A 6,511-nucleotide genomic window follows, 5' to 3' on the forward strand; every position below is an offset into this window, starting at 1 on the left:
GCACAAACCATCACGGGAACTCGGCTCATCCTCGCAGCAGCGGCTTTGGCTGCCCGTCGAACAAACACTGTCACCGCATCGCGTGACGCTTTCAAATGCGCTTCTGCGGACGTCTGGAACGTTCTCCCCTTCCGATTGTTGGGAAACCGCTGGCAGCTACGCGCTTTTGAATCTACATTGAAAACTAATTTCTTTGGAACTGTTTAGTTTGTTGTCCATCCTCCCGCACCTCGAATTATCACGGTTGGCTACGTACGGTGCGAAAGAAGTTGAACATACACACATACGTTCTCCATCGAACATGGTCCGTACTCAACACTTAACGCATTGCCATCTCTATGCAGGCCTAAGAACAAATGTGAATATTTAATGAAGCAATGTTTGAATGCGCAATTTAGACGACAGTGCTGCTGTTGTTGTTGTCGGTGTTGTTTTGTAAACGTGATTACTGACGCATGCCGGATGCTCAACTCAAATCGCAATGCTCCTTTCATTGCGGCCATCAGCGCCACGAGTTATCGCGGGCGAGAACGCGATGCTCATTCACGCATGCATCATTAGCCACGGATGAAGGTCCTTCCCGAGCCATCGCCATCACTCACGATTCTTGCATTATTACAATTGACAATGTACGTTGAACTTCTTTCGCACTGCACGCAGCCAAACCTGCACACGCGCTGATCTCGTCCCTCTGTCTCCGTGTTGGACGTACCCATTCTCCTCCCCTTCCCTCCCCTCGCCCCTCCACTCCTTCCCGTACTCCCCCTACCCTTTCGCGAGCCCCAAGTACCCCTCTGTCGCTGCCACTCGTCCCTCAATACCTTCATAGCACGCCACCCGTCAAACTGCATCGTTCCATCGAGTTGTTAAACAACGTCAAGCGCCACGAGTTGAAGGCGCTCTTCATATATGTGTATTCAATCCGAGTAGATGATCGTTAAAATATCACGCAAACTTCTGCACCGCAGTGCCAAGTGATTAAAGAGTCTCCCAGGTCGAACTTGCATTTCGGGGAAAACGCTCTGACCATACTTCACCGCGCGGGTCAGTGCGGTGTTGTCGCTCTGTAGTCGCGCGTGCGACCACGACGCAGCCTTGGCGCAAAGTCACGCAGGTGTCACGGGCGACACGCGTGTGCCGCCTACACACTCGGCAGAGATTGTTTAACGAGCCTGCTGATGTGACCCCCACACCCCTGCCCCCCCCCCCCCCAGAAAGGTCGAAATGAGTCTATGGTTCGCTTGCTGATGTCTGTATTCATGGCACGGTTCTGGAAAGCCACGAGGGCGATAATGAAGACATAATGGAGGGCTGTGCGTATCCGTTTCTTGCATCCAATCAATGGTTCGCATATTGTAGACGGAGCGCTCTTGCCAATAACATCGGGCAAGTTTAAAACGGAGGCTTTCACGACCATTATAATCCACAAATATGGCTGATGATGCCAGTTGTAATTGCTGGCGAAACGTCGTACTCGAATTGTAAATGTTGTGGCTTGACTCTTCAACACACCGGTGGGCTGCACTGATAAGTGACGAAATGGCTGGCACGTTTCGATCAATTGACAACATTTCATAATTGGCTGTGTCGGGTGGTGGTGGGTTTAACGACACATTTATTTTTACGCGATCTACCCCCCCCCCCCCCCCACCTCTATTATGAACATTTATCAACTCGGCAGCATTTGCTTTAATAAAAACCTTGTCATTGGTCCAGAAAGCCAATGGGCCTATGGGTAAAACGGACTTTGTGTGTCGGCTTTACAGAGACGGGGCAATGGTTCTCGTCGCAAGCGTTCACGCAGTGCGTGCTTTATTCCAACTCGAGCTGTCGATGTGACGCACACGGCTCGCATCTCAACGCGTTGTGAACAGCGCTCAGTCCAAACGCGCCGTTCACTAACTCGTGCCTTGCGTGTGTGTTTGCGTGCCCGTGCCGATGTTGACAATGTTACTAGCGCGGACCGCTTTGTGTATATTAGGAGGGGGTGGATGTGGTGCCGTAGTGGTCGGCGCTCGCTTGTTCTGAACCCGTCATCCAAAAGTTAGAATTCCGGGGCACGGCTAACATCAGTGACGAGTGATGTCTGAACCGATCCCGCCCTGCCCCCTATCCAGTTTTATTTGTATCAAGTGTATTTATTTATCTAGCACTTGATACAAAGTTAAATATTTTTCTGTTCGATTCAATTAAACCGTCGGGACAATACTCTAGTCAACGAACGGTGCGTCTGACATTGCAATGGTCGCATTGCGTTTACTCACACATTGTCAATGGGTGTGTGTACACACTGCACACTTGCGTTTGGATTATTGTGCTCGTAGAGAAGGGTCATCGCCTATTCGATTGCTTTTGTTGTCGACGAATGCGTTCAGTTGCAATTGTTCACTGCGCTGCCAATGCAGCAGCAGCAGCATCACCAACAGTATCAACGCACCTCCGGTAAGCACGGTTGGCTACGTACGGTACGAAAGAAGTTCAACATGCATACTCTGATTTTATAATCAAAGAAAAATGCGTTACTAAATTACGCGGCTGATAAGAGCCGAGACGGTTGATTAAGTTACTCATACTGTTGTTGTTGATTCTAAAACGCCGATCTCTCGTTTGTGGTTATGCTGTTGCCCGAGTCAGTTGGGGGGGAACCATAGGTACTACCCTCGCAAATGAAATACACAAAATGAGCGTGAAACTTTATCGCGATGTCCAAACACCGCTCACCATGGAATCATAATACAGCAGCAGCAGCAGTAGTGCAATAGCGAGGATCATTCGTGCGGCGTTTTGCCACGAAATCGAAACGCCGATGCACGTTAGGCGACAGCAAGCAACGCAGTTATGCACGGTGACGATGGTGATTGTGACGATCACCGTGTGGACGTCTTCCTTTGTATGGCAAGTTGAAATGAGACACATGTGTTAGTATATCGACTGTATGATAACCATATATGTGATGATTGATGAGATGATGTTGAGTTTTGCATCGTAAACATTCAGACATTATATATATATATCCACCTTCTCATGATGATCACGACAATACCGGATGTACAACAGAGGTGATTAAGATGCTAATGAAGTATTCGGAATGACGGCGGGAAACCACTTGACGGGTAGCACACTTTATTACAACTTGTCTTTCCGCAATAACACGTGTGGTCACTATTTCTCACACTACACATTCCACTTGACACGTGTGGTTACTACGGCTCACGCTACACGCTCACGGTACACGCTCACAGCCACTTCAGCCCCGTAGCGTCCGTGGAGCCTACAGACCCACCCCAGCTTGGGCGTGGGTCACGACCTTTGGGTCCCGCGGGCCGGCCCTCACACGGACGTTCGGCCCCAGGTCCCAAGGTCCCACCTCTGAGCCACACAGGGCCCCGGTCCCCACAAGGACAGCGGGACTAGGTGCCTCAGGGCCCTATCTCTTCCTCCTCCGTCTTCTGTCTTCACTGGTCACCAACTCCCCGTGCGCCTGCACGCACCGCCTTATATAGCCTCCGCTCCCGGGAGACGGAGCGTATGCGGACCGCGACGTGAGCACCCCCTTAGTTGACCAATCCCCACGCGCTGCCACACGATCCCCTCGCTGTCAGCGCGCGTCACCGATACCCAGCCAATCACCGCCTCATAGCCCATGACCCCGCGCTGACCCATGATCCTCCACGTCAGCGCGCGTCACCAACACACACAGCCAATCACTACGCGCTGGCACACGATCCTTACCCCAGCGCGTATCACCACCACACTAGTGATAGCCCGTGAGATTATCACGACGATCTTTTATTATGAGTACACTAGAATCACCGCCACACTAGAAATAATTTACTTACTCTCTAAAATAGAACTACTCTGCTCCACACACACACACACATTTAGATATCTTATTACAATTCGTATTACGTAAAGTTCGATTGCATTCACATCATCGACATGATTATTATTGGGAGCGGTACATTGCAACGGTGACCGTCACACTCGATCTAATGAGGATTCTGTTCTGTACTTGGGAGATCAAGAGTGTTCTACTGATATCAATCCAATTATAAAAGTGCAACTCATTCAACTGTCACGGAGCTCTGATTGAATTCCCTCCCTCCCTCCTCGACTTCCTCCCTCCCCAATCCCTCCACGGACACCACACAGAGGGCTCAGGGAGCTGATGCTGAGGGTGATCGCGAGCATGTGATGTCATTTAATAATCATCATCATTATCATTGTGGTTAAACATCGTTATTATCACTGCCATCACAATCACCGTTATCAGTATCATCACTATAACTATCATCATCACACCGTCAGACATCATAATCACTGTTTTCGGTATCATCATCATAACTATAATCATGATTATCATCGCATTGCCATCAGGCATCATAATCACCGCTATCGATATCATAAACACAATGTTCATCGTCGGCATCGTCGTCTGTATTTACAACAAAGTGAGATTCTTGTACTGTAACGTCTCCGATTCAAGGGACAACACGAGTTACACACAAGGACAGCAAAAACAAATATGTATATAGATACAGGACAGCGTAATCCAGATGTCTTGTGACCCCGATTTAATTCTCTAACACCTCATATTTTTAAAGTGATATTTATTTCAAACGGAAATCAACATGTAAAAATGTTAGGGGTGAATTCACTGTGATTCACAGGACATCTGGTCCACCCTATATACTGTGTGTGTGCATATATATAGAGTAGGCCTCATATGTTAGGGGTCGTCCATAAATGACGTCACGCACCTAGGGGGGGGGGTCAGACAGTTGTGACGATGTGTGACGAGGGGGGAGGGGTTTGAGAAATGTGACGTCACATCAAAATGCGCAACTTTAAATAAATATAGAATTGTTATAACAACACTAATTGTTATAACAACACTCCTACAAAATCAGAGTGCAGCGCCACATTAAATACGCACTACAATGACAATAGTTTAAATCGATTCGAAGCATGTTTTTTTTTCAAAATGGAAATATGGTTTTGGGGGGGGGGGCAGAGCTTTGTGACGTCATATTTGAGGGGGGGGGGGGGGTCTGACTTTTTGTGACGCCGTGTGACGAGGGGGAGGGGGGAAATCGTCCAAAATCGCGTGACGTCATTTATGGACGGCGCCTTAAGCAAAACATCACAGCACCAACCAAGGCAAGGCACCCAGAGAGCGTGCAGCTCTTGTCAGCCTGCCGCCTCGGGCCGTGTCGCTCATGGCGGGTGTTTGACCATACTTCACCACGCTGGTCAGTGCTGGTTGACGACGTAGAAGGAAGCGGTTGGGGGTGATGGTGGGGGGGGGGGCGTCAGGGGGGGTCAACTGTCACTCGCGATTGATATGAAGCGAAAACAACACTCTGTAACACGACTTTTGTCCCTGGTTAGTAAGTGTTATTTTGCAATTGCTTATGCCTAAAAAGTATAGAAAATGGCTATTATTCACCACAAACATTGATTTTGTGACGAGGACTTTATGTGAAGGAATGACACAAATGCACACGTTTTCTCATTAAAAATAGCTACATTTCTCAATATCACTGTGCTGGTCACAAAAGCAAAGTTTGTGGGGAACAATAGCCATTTTGTGTACTTTTGAGGCATAGACAATTAGAAAATAACACTTACTACCCAGGGACAACATTTTTTTTGTTACACAGTGTAATCAGTTCAAAATAAATACCATTCATAAAATAAGAAGGGCATTGTTTCGTTTCGAAAGGGAATTCCGATTTGAACGGGAGTGGACAAATATGACGTCATCCAACTCAATAAAAAGTTATTGTGTCCTCCATTATCATTATTATTACTTTTAGTTTCGTAAATATATAGTACGTTTTAGTTCTAGCATACTTCTTTTTAAATCGACCTACTTTTACCAATTACATATACAGTTTATTTGCAATACATACACCGCTTAATCGATGCCCAATAATAATATTTGTCGAATAATTTCGCTTGTTTTACCCAGAAAAGCCGCACCGAGTCTCACGCCTCCTCCTGCTCACCACATTCTCGCAGTCGGGAAGCGATGACTCCTCCATGATCCAACCGAGGGTAACTTCCACTTGTCGATGCTCCCCACACGGCGTAAACCCACAGCACCCCCCCCCCGTTTTACTCTGCAGAGTGGTTTGTTCCAAACCCAGTGCAGATGCTCTCACGCAGTGGGACGTTACACTTTGAGACTTGTACAGGGGTGGCCTACTTTGAGCCTCATGAATCCTGGTACAGGATTATGCGGTACATACTCGACACACGCCGAAATGCGCTCGGTCCTTTCACTGGGTGCATTGCACAGAAACACAACAAGATAAAGGTACCCCGAGTAGGCTTTGCAGACTGTTGGGGAAAGTACTGTTAGCGAGCACCGTATGAAGGTCAGCACGGCGCACGCGGGGAGAGGGGTGGGTAGCCAACACCAGGCCGGGCCGCCTTTGTCTCCCCAGGGGCTGCACCAGGTACTCATTCATAGCTCTTCTTGGTTCTTTCGGTAAAGTCACGTAGA

The sequence above is a fragment of the Lampetra fluviatilis genome, chromosome 7 (genome assembly GCF_964198595.1).
Source record: "Lampetra fluviatilis chromosome 7, kcLamFluv1.1, whole genome shotgun sequence".
Lineage (NCBI taxonomy): Eukaryota > Metazoa > Chordata > Hyperoartia > Petromyzontiformes > Petromyzontidae > Lampetra > Lampetra fluviatilis.